The 14,204-nt window shown below is 35.6% G+C and overlaps 1 protein-coding gene across 2 annotated transcripts in view; it reads right to left on the bottom strand.

The window, feature by feature from the left end:
* The window catches only part of erbin (erbb2 interacting protein), a 109,666-nt gene that overhangs the window by 78,262 nt on the left and 17,200 nt on the right, over nucleotides 1-14,204 (bottom strand). For both annotated transcript variants that reach the window (XM_028462237.1, XM_028462238.1), the window contains exon 2: nucleotides 7,899-7,956. The gene's annotated coding sequence lies outside the window, so the exon portion shown is untranslated. The remainder of the gene's footprint in view (nucleotides 1-7,898; nucleotides 7,957-14,204) is intronic.

Below are 14,204 nucleotides of genomic sequence, written 5' to 3'. Positions count from 1 at the left end.
ATAACGCGCTGTTTCACTAGAGTCGGTATTGAACTCAACACACACAGTATTTATAATTAAAATATGCCAAATGTGTAAAATAAAACAACAAACTAAACATTATTTCTACAAAAAGTTCACACAATTACAACAGAAATGCATAAAAATCCACAAAATTAAATATTTATACAAAAAAAAATCCACAAAATGACAACGGAATCACACTACAATGGCAACAAAAAACTATAATTATACAAAAACACAACAGAAAGATACACAAATACACATAATGACTCCAAAAAACATACATTACAGAAAAATACACCAAACAAAAAAATCTAAAAGTGAGTTAAAAAAAACAACAAACATTTATCATGTTCATGTCCCATAGAATTAAACCAGGGAAATCGCACACAATGTTTATTTTGCACCTGCAAATAAACCCTTTATAACACTAGAGTACAGAGTATGTACACCTCTTTGTACATCCAATCTTCAAACTCATTTGGCCATAATTAACTCTACTGAAGCTCCCACATGAATACATACTTCCGACGGGCACTGTACTAGTTTATATAATTAGCATAAGTTTACCTAATGCTCTACCAACTGCCTGTTAAACATTTTTGCCATGATCTGGAGAAATTTAATAATCTCATCAATGTTGGGGAAAAATGTTGCAAGTCAAAGTGAAAAGTTTTTGATGTCCCTCTTTGTCATATTTCCACTGTTTAATGAACAAACAGAAAGTACATTCAGAAGTTTCCACTGATGAAAGAAGGTCAGACTAAATCTCTCTCTAACTCGTGACAGTTCTTCCTCCTACACGCTTTCTTTCTCAGTGTAGATTACTGCAGCGGGCCATGATTCCAAAGCTGACACTGAGGTGTATTTTCAATGCACAGTTGGAGTCCAACTCGGCCTGACAGAAAGGTCTGTGTGCCGATGAGTTGGCTGTGACAGCTGCTACACAAGCAGTCACCATAATGCAGTCGGATTTGTTTTCTACACAATCCAGAACGTCATCTGTTCTTTCATCCCTTTGCAGCCGCATGGGGATTGGGCCATTTAGTCAGCAAAAGTTAACAAAGCTTTCACTGCTACCATGGCTCCACAAACTCTTACTATTGCATCTATGAAGACTTTGGAGAGTTTAGGAGAGTTTCTACTGAAGATTTAAAAAAGAAACTAGATGAATAGTAGTATAAAAGAGTCCAAACTGTGATTATTTTTCCTGCAAGGCTATCTGCTCATGATCTGTCCCCCCACAGATAAAGCAGTGGAATGCTAAGCAAATCTAAGGCAGCGACGGGGCACAAAGACTAGAGCATACAAGTCATAACTAACATGTCCTCTCATATATTCACCTGGCATTAAAAGGCTGAGGTTATCTCTAGTCCATTCCCCATAGGAACTGAAAGATGATGCTCTCCCAGTAAACAGAGATGGGGTGTCGGGTACTCCGCTGTTTGTGTGCACAACCGTGTGAGTGGGGGAAGACCGAGTGGGCTAAAAGCAGTTTGCCAAGACTCGATAAGCGGGTCAGACACAATCAGGTCACAGGCATGTATCCACGCAGACAGCTGCTACATTTTCCCTGCTTGCCTTCCACAGAGCATGGACATGTCCCCAGTCAAATATAAAGTCACGAGTTAAAGAATATAACCTAGCGTTGTTGGACGACAATATACAGATAGATAACCCATAGACAACAGCTGAATACTGTTATTGCTAAAAACAAATGTGCACTTGTAAACTAGTATTTACTTATTAAGAAAACAATGACAAAAGTTACCAGGAAGAAAGTTAAAGGGATGGAAAATCATCTAGATCGTAACTAGCATTAGGGGGGTTAAGATTCAATATCAGCTAGAAAACGAATATCGGATTTTATCATACTGTATCTAAAATCTTCGATGTAAGCGCTCTGATAGGATTGTTGTTTTTGGCCCCACCCTCAGTTGTTCCCACCATATACAGTAAAAAATAACTGAAGTGAACTTGAATTGCTGACTATTATTCTTTGTTTCAGTAACATCACTTGATCAAGCCTTTTCTAACATTCCACACTACAAAATAAGAAGTAAAAGTATGTATGATTCGTGCTGATATCGCATCGGATTAGTATCGACCAATGTTCAAGGCCGCAATATCGGTATCGTATCGGAAGTGAAAAAGTTGTATCAGGACATCCCTAACTAGCATGACTTATGGTGGGTTTATATCAGGGGTGTGCATTGCCATGAATCTGATGATACTATTCGATTCACATTTTGCATATAGCCTGAGATATATACTGTATATATATATATATATATATATATATATATATATATATATATATATACATATTATCAATAATTACAAATTTCACCTGAACAAGTACAAAATGGTATGAAATACAATTTATTTCATTTTTTTTTTTAAACTTACAAGAACAAGTAACAGTCATTGAAGTACAAATATCAAAAACAATTGGTATGTTTATCAAACTGTCAAATTACATTTTTCAAATAAGCTTAACTTCTGCTTCGACAACAGATTCTGATTCTGTTAAGTTCTTGAATTAAAAACAAAAAAAGTAATCACATACATTTATGAAAGTGCCCAGCATGTTTTATGAAAAAAAGTTTAATTAACTTCCAAGCTAAAATGTATTGAGGAGTGAGTAGGGATGGGAATTGATAAGAATTTAGTGATTCCGATACTGCTTATCGATTGGATTCCTTATCGATTCTCATTGGGTGAGGGAATTAAATAATACAAATGGATTTGTTTTTTTAACTCTTTATTATATTTGTCTCTTTAATTTCCTGCAGGGATATCAGCTATCTTTTAATCCACCAGGTATAGATTGTTTTCACTGGATAATAATATATACAAAAGCACTATATAAAACTGATGAATTATTATTATTATTACTACAACATATGACACATTTTGGCTACAAACATTTGAGAATATTTACAGTGTTCCTTTTGAACTTGAACAACTTGGTCCAAAATCCTAATTCAGACATAAAACAAATCATTCTGTAAAAAAGCACATATTAACCAACACAGTACAGTACAGCTGCACTTATTGCTATGTATTTAAACAGTAAAGCTTTAGTTTAGCCTTTGTTTACATTTCTATAAATGGACCTTCAGAGACGCCATCCCTGTTGTTACATGTGACGTACGTCATCAGCCGTGTGTGTGTGTGTGTGTGTGGGTGTGTGTGTGTGTGTGTGTGCGTGTGCGTGTGTGTACGTGTGAAAGAGCAAACTAAAGACAACGATCAGTACCAGTCCGTCTCCCGTGTCTGATTACTTGTTATGAGGACGTAAACTAGCGACGAGGTGTGTGTTCTAGCTAAAGTTTGTTGTTTTTCGGAAAAAAAGGTCGTGCAAGAAGCAATTTTTGCATGAGTGTACAGAACTCAGAAGTGAGTAGCTTAGCAACAGAGACACAATGCTGTGGGTGGAGGAGGTGGATTCTCCGCGGTGGACAGCAAACAACTGTATGGTGGAAGGAGCTTCATTTGGTGCTAGCATAAACACGATATACAGGACCTGGACGAGTTTATCGTTACATATTTGCGATGTAAGAGGAACCGATAAGCGGAATCGACAGGCAAGCAAACAAACAATTCCTAGGAATTAGATTACTGGGAGCCGGTTCTCAGAAAGAACCGGTTTTCGATTCCCATCCATAGGAGTGAGGTAGTTTAACAAGGTTCACTGACAATATAGTGACCGGGCGTTTCAAGCCATATGTTTACGCAATTAAATGGTTTCTTCATTAAAAACATGATTTGGAATTTTTTTTTGGATCAATGCGATAATCACAAGGTGAAATATCATGATACATCGCCAAAACGATTTTTTCTTACACTTTTAGTTTTTATTACTGCATTGCTTGTGTGAAATATGTTACTTTGTTGGTGAAATATAGCTGCCATTGAGTGTTTATTTGTGCAAAGGTTCAGTTTAATAACCTAACAGACCGAATAATGTCTGACGTTAAAGAGAAACACAGTGATTAAATTAATTCTATTTGATGCAAAAGAAAGCAACAAGCAAACTTTGTTGATTTTCTCTGTCTTGAGAGGGAAAAAAAAAACAACACTTGCTGAATCCTCAACATCAATGGAAGAACAGGCACTTTTAATTAACAGGATTTCACAACGTTTCCTCATCTTCCTCTGTTCCGTCAATGAAACAAAACCCTTGAAAGGAAGCACACAGTCTCGGTAGGATCATCCCACAGCAGAAGCCAACAATAACACTTACTAAAGGGTACTCGTAGTGAATTTCAATTGAACGCTCTATCAAAATATGTTTATTAGTAGAGGTTTTGTTAGGTTCTTTTCTTTAAAGGTTCTTTTAGAGCAGCCAGGAGTAATTAAACCTGACATTTCCTCATAGAAGCAGTTGTGACACAATCCGACCAGATGGTGTTTCCGGTGCTGCTACCCGATGGTGTCAGTCATTCCGATGGCTGAAGTTTGCATTTGCTCACAAATTTTAGCTACCTTGTTTTAGCCACCATTAGCTACTGAAGCTAGCGGTTCATGGTTGTTCCACGTAAGCGACTACAATCACCATGTAGTCTGGTCACAGATTGTGTCATGACTGACACACATCATGGTAGTGAGCATGTCTGACAAGCTGTCAGGTTCAATGAACTGCCGGCTGCTCTAAAAAGGACTTTTAAAGAACATAACCCAACAAATCCTCTAGCATTATACAGTATTTGATCTTTTGATAGAACTTGCAATTGAAATTCATTACAGGTACCCTTCAACTAATGAAACATATTAAAGGCTTCCTGTTCTAAATAAAACATGTTAATTGTTTTACCAATATGAAATACGTGTGCTTTTTTTCCTAATAAACCACACATTAAATCAGTGCTGCTCAATTATAGAAAAATAATAATCCTGATTATTTTAGTCATAATTGAAATCACGATTATTTGTCAACCAAAAAGTCATAATGTTTTTGTACAAAAAAAACCCCCAAAACATATTCTTTAAACATAAATAAAATCCTTCAAACACTAAAATCAAGTATGTTCACTTTTGCACAAAACAAAACACTTGTTGCTCGTGATCTTAGTGTCTTTGCTCTAGGTCTTCATCATCAAACCCAAAGTGTTCCCATAGGAGAGAATTTGACTTGTTTACCAAGTGTTTTTGCTGCGTTTCTTCAGCCATTTTTTTTTCTCAATTATGTTATTTCTGTAATTGTTGGATGTAATAATTAAAATCGTAATCAAATTTTGATTAATTGAGCAGCCGTATATTCAATTTTTTTTTTAAATGATTAGATACCTTAAAATACAATCAATGGAAAGCAGCTACAGTATGTTTGGCCGGAAGTGTCTGATCCTCCACTATTATATGATCTTTTATTAGATTAGCTTGCAGTTAAAACTCTCCCTTTAAGAATGTTTGGCACAGTAAAGGGAAGTTTGATAGAAAGCAATGAAATCTAATTAGGGAAAGCCAATGGAATAACAATCAATGCAAAGGGATAGACTGACACGGAAATTAGCACACAAGTAAAAACTGAGAAATTTTGTAATGGAAATCAGAGGCTCTATTATTATTGACCTTATGTCAGTAGTATTAATATTACACTTCAAATAATTGTTTAAAGCTGCCACCCCTGTAATTTTTCATTAGACAATTCATAGAATATACCGAAAAGATCAATTAATCCTACAACATTTACTCCAAAAAGAACAGAAAAATGGTCAATTGATGCTTGAAAGTTTCTTTTTAGCTCCACCGTAAACACTACATTTTTGCACATTGTGGGATTTGGTCAGCGATTCCCTTCACACTAATCTTTGTTCCAGTTTGGGTTTTATTTCAAGTATTTTTATTGGGTTTCATATATATTCTTCTTAAGGTACATACAACCAATTTTTGCTATTTTTTTAACACAAAACCCCTCCCTCCAAAAAAACAAAAACACACACAAAAGAATATACAGTATACAAACAAATAATAATAAAGTAGTAGTAATAATAATCAAACTACATATATATAAACACATATGTACAAAAATAATAACAGCAAAACAACAAAATTATATCAGACAAACAGGTAGGTAAAGATAAAGTAAAACCAGTGGAAATACACAGAAATAATATGTAAAGGTAGGTATACAAAGAAAGTACGGTGTGCTCCAAGTTGGTCGGTGCAACCCAATAATATCCTGTTAGACAAAACTGTCAAATATACATTAATCTTCCAAAGATGACAAATTATTGACTAAGAAGAGAAAAGGGCCCCAAGTCTTATTACAATTGTCTGAACACTTCTATACATCCGCCTCCGCCGCTCCACATGCCAACAAATGGATTCCACCGTTTACATCGTTTTTTCAAGCGTATGATGTTCAATTTATCAGGGGTAGCAGCTTTGAAGGGCCACAAGGGAGTCTCTATATGTGTTTTTATAAAAGACACAAGTGATGTACTGAGGTAACACAATCACATCCTGAAAGATAAGACAGCAGGCAAAAAGGAGTATCACATGACCAATTACTTCTAGCTTTCATGCGTGATATATCGGCTTTAACCAGGCACCGTCTATCAACCACATTGTTACTGACAAAAAGTGAGTATTTTTCTGTTGTTGGTTGGAATAGAATCAAAACAGCATGAAAAGTGAAACTTCACAACCGTTTATTGTCAATGAAGAACAAAAACCAGATCATAGAAGAGGAAATCAGCAAGTCAACAAAAGCAAGAAGTTAGTCCTGTTTGATGTCCTTTGTTCATCTATTATGCCAATGAGTCAATGGGGACTTTTCTGGCTTGACAAGACTGTCTGTATGAGAAACATTTTGTGAAAAAATTATAAATTGTAAAACACGCAGTATTAGAACCTCACTACATGCAAGTGTTAGATCTGACAGATGTATGAAAAGCATGAGGTTTGACGGGTTCAGACTACACAATGCCTGACAGCTGGAACAAATATCATCAATTAATAAAATTGAATGCGGCATCATCTGAGCGCCGGCTGCAAACAAAGCCAAACGTGAACTTGCTTCAGGTCTTCGCGACATCCGTTTTCACATTCCTTCTAGATACTTTCATCGTAACATCATTATTGGGTACAATTTCCCTAATATCACACCATAAAACACACTTCTCGGGTCAACTCTAGAGGAATAATTGAACATCTCATTGTGCTCACAGGCATGTATTTGTATAAAAACACAATCATCACAAAAATGGAAAATTCTTTAAAAAGATAATTAAAAATCTGCTTTATTTCACCACAAACAATCAAAATTGCATCATTACATCGGAACAAAACCCACAGTGAGTCGCTGCAGCCTCAATGCAATAATGACTTTAAAAACAGCTGATGTTGGGTAAACAGTGCCATTGTAGGGTGATATGTGAGAAAACCTGTTTGCTACCTTTTTAAGGCTAAACAGTATGCTGGCGGCAAACACAGCCTGTTTTTCTGGCGTATCATCACTCTTGAAGTTCAAAAAACAAACAAACAGGGTGTGTCCTGCTTGTTGTTCTTTAGTCAACTTCAACTAATAACACTGTTGAAGGGGACATATTATGAAAAATCCACTTTTGGAGTTTTTTTGATCACATATGAGGTGACTTGCATGTCCACCGGCACACAAAATGTGAAATAAATCCATCCAGTCATTTTTTTTTGTGGTTTTTGTAAGTCTTACAACACAGAGAAACAACAATTACGATACAAAAAAAAACACACACACACACACACAAAACAATAACGAAAAGTGATAAACAATAAGTCACTATTACGTCTAATTACCCAATGAAGTCATTCAACACCAAATATTATTGTGTCACATAAAGTCCAGCTCTAAAAGCTTTCACGGGATCATCAACAGAAAATTGAATGACAGAAGTTGTTGTTGCGCATACCTTGTCATGTATGACCCAAACGCCTGGATCCCCGAGGATGTCTGAGAAAAGCTCTGATCTGAAAACAACAACAACAATGTCATTAGAATCATGTCTAGGGCCTAGCATAGAAAATACAATGGATTTAACTTAATTAATCCTTATTATACATTTGGATGTTTAGTGTGTCAGTAATTAACGACAAATGAAGGCAAGCTGATAGAATGGAAATTCATATCATGACACGTAAAGAAAAAAAAGAAATTGGAATATCCTGCAACAGAAATTGGGAAAATTTGACACTTAAAATCCAACAATGAAGTCAACAAAATTCCACTTCAGTCAGTGAAATTAGATATCTATAGATTCTAGTGTTGATTTAATTTGTGTTTGTCAGTAACCAGTTTACTTATTGTAATTTCTTTAGAAACTGTAAGTCTATTAAACTTCTATTAAACTTCTGTTTGCATTGCTGATCTAAGGTTTTGTTTTGTGTGATATTGTAGGGGCCAAAATTGCCCCTACAATATTATATTAATTTCATACCCTGACTTCATTCCCTTTTAAACTGTTAGCCATATGTGTCAAATTCAAAGAAAAAAGAACAGAGAAAACATTGATTATTGTGTAAATTACCAAATAATCCAATAGTAGATATCTCAATATCAATTTAATGCAATTTTCCTTTGTTTATATCATAAGAATGCAGTCATTTTTAATCGCAAATTGTGAAAAAAAACTCAGATTTTCCCAAATTACTGCAATCATTTTTGAAGTGAATTGAACTATTGCAAACTAGGGAACAATGGTCCTAAAATTGTTCTTTTTTTTCCCCACATACAATCTGCGGCCCACTTGAGATTAAACTGGTCCGTATTTGGCCCATGAACTAAAATGCGCTTAACGTTCATAAACAGCAACAGCCCAAATATTGCATTATTTGTCCTTTAAACTTAATAAAATTACATGCGAGTATTTTCTGCATTATGGGTAAAAACTAAACTGTTGGTCAGAATTTGGTGCAGCATCCACATTTCATCTACAGTCTTGTAACGTTCTTTATGAAGTGACAGGGCTTTAAAGGGTGCTGCTTCATGATGCTCACACACAAATGTAGGTCAAAACAAGCCTCTTCTAGCAGTCTGTGCGAGGGCAGGATAACGCTCATTTTGTTTGAAAATCTGACCTGTCAGCGATTATGTGTGTACCCACACACAGAGCTGATGAATAGAGCTGGATTCAGTTAAGATGGTAAAAAAAAATACAGACGCACAAACTGCTGCTGATAAGCCTGTTCAGCCTGAGGGTAAACAACACAAAACACAGCCAGTACATTATGAATTCTGTCAGCACGGCAACACATTTCATCTGAAGCTAATAACATTTTACTAAACTGTGCATTAGGAATGTAGAGTGATGCAGTGAACATTCCATCCCAACGAGAAGACTGACTATGGTTGGAATTAATTCTCGTTCAGGGCTTTCTGAGTGGAATTTTTAAGTTTGTTTCCTGTGGGTATTTGGATTCCCACTCACAGCCAGGAACATGGAATTTGGTTTTACTGCAGTCTCTAAATTTAATGTAGGAGTGAAAACATGCGAGTGTGTCTGATCACCTGCTTCTGGGATAGAGTGCAGACCGATTCCGCATGTGCATTCTTTGAACAGGATATACTGTATACTGTGTATATCAAAGCAAATTCTAATATGATATAAAAAATATGATTACAGACAAAGAAGCAAAACACTATCAAATTAAAATAAGGAACTTTAATTAGTAACACTGTCAACTATAGGGATTGTTCACACAATGATCGATTGAAAAAGACAGAGTGCACAAAAGCACCCAAAACAGACAACAAAAATGACAAAAAAAAAAATGCTAAATTATAAGAAAAATACATAAAATGTCTCCAAACACACAAAACTTCAACAAAAATGTAAGAAAAATATATACAATTCTGAGGAAAATACACAAAAATGACATTAATATAAAAAATGATAAGAAAGATACGCAAAATGACTCAAAACGTACACAAAATAAGAGTGGGCTATATGAGGGGAAAAAAAAATCATATCACAATTTTTTCTTTGTAAAATCACGACTTTTTTCTTTCAGATCTAGTTATTTACTAATAAAACAAACAAATTCACCAACTTCAAATCATGGCCCTAAATGGAAAAAAATAATAGAAAACTCCCTTTTAAAAGGAAGAAATCTCCAGCAGAATCAGGTTCAGAGGTGGCAGCCATCTGCTGTGACTGGTTTTTAGAAGCTATCAAGTGATCATGAACCTGCAATGTTTCAGACTCTACAATCCCTGGAATCAGACTCGTCCACAACAACACACAAACTTGTTCCCACAGATCTTCTGTAGCTCTGATGAAATGTTGTTCATATTAAACATTGTGAGCAGATGAAGCTGATTAATACACTTTCAGTTCAAAAAATGACCCGACCCAACCCAAACCAAGATTAATTGATTATTTCTTCACCCGCACCGCCCCGAGGGATTTTTCCCTCATTATTGCGATTGCCGTAACCATACCGTTATTGTGGCCCAAAAACCATGATGCATACCAAACCGTGGGAAAACTGTACCGTTGGATCCCGAGTGTGTATGCCTCTGCTACACAGGATAAAAACAACAGCACGGTTAGCTTAGCATGACGACAGTTCGGCAGGTTTACACAAAAAAGAGAGAGCAAATGATCGCAATTTGTAATTGGTGGAGCTGCAAACAAAACGTTACCTTATTCACCATTTAAAAAAATCACCACACCACTGAGTATGCAGCATTTGACACTAGAAATTAAGCTAATGCTAAAGCTACAGCTAGCGGTAAACAGAGCCAAGGGTCCACTGAGAGCGCTTATCAGTGAAAAGAGCAAAGATATTACGAGGAAAATGATGGAGTTCATGGCTTTGGAAATGAACAAAATCCTTCCACTAATGTATAAGTGACTAGGGATGTCCCGATACAACTTTTTCACTTCCGTTATGATACCAATATCGCAGCATTACGTATCGGCCAATACCGATATTGATCTGATACGATATCAGCAAAATATTTTATTGCTTATTTTGTAGTGTTGAATGTTAGAAAAGGCTTGATCATGTGATGTCACTCAAACAGAAAACAATAGTCAGCAACAGTAGGTTACTTTGTTGGAGTGTGAACCACAGTCACCTATGGATAGAAGTTCTGGAGCGTAACATTTTATCGGAGCGCTTATATTGGTGATTTTAGATGCAGTCCGATAAAATCCGATATTCATTTTCTGGCTGATATCTGACCGATATTCGATATCTAAATCGGAACACCTCTCTAAACGACTGTAATAAGTGTGAGAACAACTAACCTGTGCCATGTTCATTCTGTCATTACCCTTTGACTTGTGAAAATGTTACACATGCTGCACTTTATTATTTCTGTAGAATGTTTGACTTTTAGCTTTTGTCCTGTCAGCTGTTGCAAGTTGTTTTTAGAATAATATTTTTTGTGATTTTCTTTATTTGTAAAACCAAAATATTGCTGTAGACTTTATTTTTGGCAAAGAGCTCCAAACACGTCTGCAGTGTAACCTGTTGGACACATTTATTTTGTTTTTAAAATGTGAAAAAAAGACTAGAGGAATTGATATAATCTAGTATTTTGGACAGCAATGTTCTAAACTTTGAATTTATATTTGAGATAACTACCTCATGTGCAGTTAAAACAACATGTTTGTATTGTTTCACAGGTATTGTTGAAGGTTTTACAACAAAATAAGATTGGAACATTCATCGGTGATCGGCCAGAAAATTGGTGCACCAATACAAATTACATGCTTTTGGTCAGAACTTAGAATTTGCTACAACTTAAATGCATTACATATATAAATATATATAAACATTTTTAAAATCCAAAAACATTGTGTGTACAGGGAGTTTCATTCATTTGAATATTATTTTAATTTAGGCCCACAGGGTTTAAGAGAAACTTTTTTTTTAAAAGTGATAAAAGGTTATTGGGTTCATTGCTTTTGTGTCACCTGGTCCAGGCTTCAGACCATGATGTTTTTCACAATTCTAGCACACATACAAATTTTACCAATCAACAACATTATGTTGTCTCCAAGTTAAAAAAAAATTAATAAACAAATGATGCTGAGAAAAATGATCCCTTACAAAATTAGTGGTTAGACATGGAAGGAGTCAAATACAAAAAGGAAACATTTAAATATATTATGACTTACTGGTTGTGGCAGATAAATGGAATGCTTTGACACTCATTACTTTATGCTCCACTTCTTCTTCTGTGGTGCCTTTATGTTGATCACATCTATCTTGGATAACAAGCAGTGCAACACACAGACAAAAACAAAAATCTCCCCCTCACATAAGTAAAGCTTCCATGTGATGGGGGGAGGGGGAGGATTGGTTATCACAGCATTTCTCTTTTCTTCTGTCACCTACTTGTCTTGTCAATGTGAAAGCCCGACTGGGACTGAAACCAAAAGCATCGCAAGAAAATCCCCTGAGTGCAGGAGATCTGCCAGTGAGACACAGATTTGATACAGTGGGAAGAGGCACTCCAATGTTACGACTCGAGATGCACCAAAATAAAAATTCTTAACCGAAACCAAAAAACTGAAAATGAGAAAACCATGGCTGAAAACCAAAACAACTTATCATGCCAATTATTAGAACCGTTGAATTTATGGCTACAAATATGTGGGGAGTGGTGACCTCGTGGTTAAAAGGGATCCTCCACTGTTTTTACAAATGTGGCTTAAAACCATTCAAATGTTCTTATAAGATCTATGTCTAACAAAACACATTATTTTGCACCACATTCGCTTTATTAACTTTTAAAAATGGAACTACTTTACCGTTTTAAGACCTGTGCACCGCCATCTTGAAATCACATGATTGATGACATGATTAGCCCCTTTTAGTCCACTTTAGTTTTCTACAGGAGTGAAGCATTCAGGATCATTTAGCAGCTTTTTGAGTCAAAATGACAACTTGTGCTGCTTTAGGTTGTTCTAAAAAAAAAATCAGTAAAAATTAAAAATCTTAATGCAAACCTCTTGTTTACCAAAATAGTTGAAACAAATTTCGTGACCTGAAAAAAATTAGTAACGCCAGGAGGCGACAGTTCCAACTTTGCCATTTTGTCGTCGTTATGAAGCAATGGATATCACTGTAGCAAAACCATTATAAAGTTATTTTTCCATCATACCTCCTGTTTTACGTCACTCGTTTTCTGGGGAAGAAAAGCATGTAATTGTGTGATAATGTCCCAAAACATGCATGTGAGGTATTTCTGTGTCATATTGGGGGCTGATGTTCAATAAACAGAGAGAAATCAAATCAAACAGTTCAGATTTCTTCTTCCATTTCAGAACAGGATGTCTGTGATCAAGGAAAAACAGAGTCTCTACTCCCCAGACTGTACTAACAATGAGGCAGGGCTGTTCTTTACATAAAGTTTCTAAGTGCTGTGGGAGAGCTTGTAAAGTCACTTTATTCTATTGCAAGATTTTGTAGCAAGTTTTTGTATAAGCTTTGATCTTTATGTCTCTTGGTCCACCAGTTTTCTATCAAAAATGTTGTGTAGATCCATAATATTATCCAAAACCACACATGTGAGTGTAAACAGTGTCAAACTTCAATTCCAGCTTTTTTTTTCCTTTTTCTTCCATTTCAGTAAGTTTATTTTTCTGATCACGGAAAATCGGAGCCCCTAAAACAGACACCAACATTGTTAATTCAGAAGCTACAATGCATCTGCATAATTTGAGAGTTTTTTTTTTTTTAGAGATGCATAGAAAAGTTATAGGTAACTAATGTATGCAATAAGTTTGATTAATAAGCTGTTCATCATAAATATTCACTAGATATCCCTGAACAAAAGCCAAATGCATCATCAAAGCCTGAAAAGGAGTACTGCAGAACTCATGCATAATGAATATGTCTCTACTTTATTACTATAATGCTTTAATGTGTACGTCAGAGGTGTACTACAGCCACATTTGGTCTCTGTGCTTTGTGCTGAATAAGCATTGCTATTGAATATGCATGAGGGAGACTGCAGTGAGCTCAAACTAGCAAACACAAACGAGTGCAATACATTCTCAGTTTTTGCTTAGAATTTACATGTTGGATGTTACTTTGTGGTTTGAAATAGGGCTGGGCGATATGGACCAAAATTCATATCTTAATATTTCTTCTCCAAATGGTGATATGTGTCATGATATAAATCTAGATCATTTTTATTGAAGTCTTACCAGAAAGAAGATTCCGGGATAAATTTGCTGATGCAAAAATGCCACAAAGGC

This window comes from Gouania willdenowi, chromosome 12 (genome assembly GCF_900634775.1).
Source record: "Gouania willdenowi chromosome 12, fGouWil2.1, whole genome shotgun sequence".
Taxonomy (NCBI): domain Eukaryota; kingdom Metazoa; phylum Chordata; class Actinopteri; order Blenniiformes; family Gobiesocidae; genus Gouania; species Gouania willdenowi.
The sequence above is the reverse complement of the archived record's forward strand: the minus strand, read 5'-3'. Positions and strand labels throughout refer to the sequence as shown.